The 603-nt window shown below is 43.0% G+C and overlaps 1 pseudogene; it reads left to right on the forward strand.

Moving 5' to 3' along the window:
- The first annotated feature begins 142 nt into the window (after window positions 1-142).
- Window positions 143-313, forward strand: LOC115939897 (small nucleolar RNA U3; annotated as a pseudogene).
- The last annotated feature ends 290 nt before the right edge of the window (window positions 314-603 follow it).

Consider the following 603-nt stretch of genomic DNA (forward strand, 5'->3'; position numbering starts at 1 on the left):
TGGGGTAAACAGTTGCAGACCAGCCATTTATTTCAGTTGGGAGTTTGCCTTTGCTTTTATTTTATTTTATTTTTTATTATTTTTTTTATTATGTTATGTTAATCACCATACATTACATCATTAGTTTTTGAGGTAGTGTTCCATGACTATACTTTCAGGGATCATTTCTACAGTTTGTTATTTTATTTTATATAAAGATTTTATTTATTTGAGGGGGGAGGGGCAAAGGGAGAGGAAGAAGCAGGGTCCCCACTGAGCAGGGAGCCCGACTCAGGACTCGATCCCAGGACCCTGGGATCATGACCTGAGCTGAAGACAGACACTTAACCAACAGAGCCACCCAGGGGGCCCCTTGTCTTTGCTTTTAGACTGATCTGTTTTTCCAGATGGATTTCTCCAGGCACTTGAGTGGGGCTGGGGAGTGGTGCATCAGCCTGACTGCTAGCATTCTAACAGAGAGGCTAAGAAAGGATGTGGAATTTCAATAATTACTCCATTCCACTACAAGACCTCCACCCCACTGTCTGCTCTGCCTGGTGTCCATGAACCCCAAGTCTGTCTGGTTGAATTTCTCTAGAAACTGTATTTCCTGAGCATATAGGT

The sequence above is a fragment of the Leptonychotes weddellii genome, unplaced genomic scaffold (genome assembly GCF_054177405.1).
Source record: "Leptonychotes weddellii isolate Sample4059 unplaced genomic scaffold, ASM5417740v2 HiC_scaffold_24859, whole genome shotgun sequence".
Taxonomy (NCBI): domain Eukaryota; kingdom Metazoa; phylum Chordata; class Mammalia; order Carnivora; family Phocidae; genus Leptonychotes; species Leptonychotes weddellii.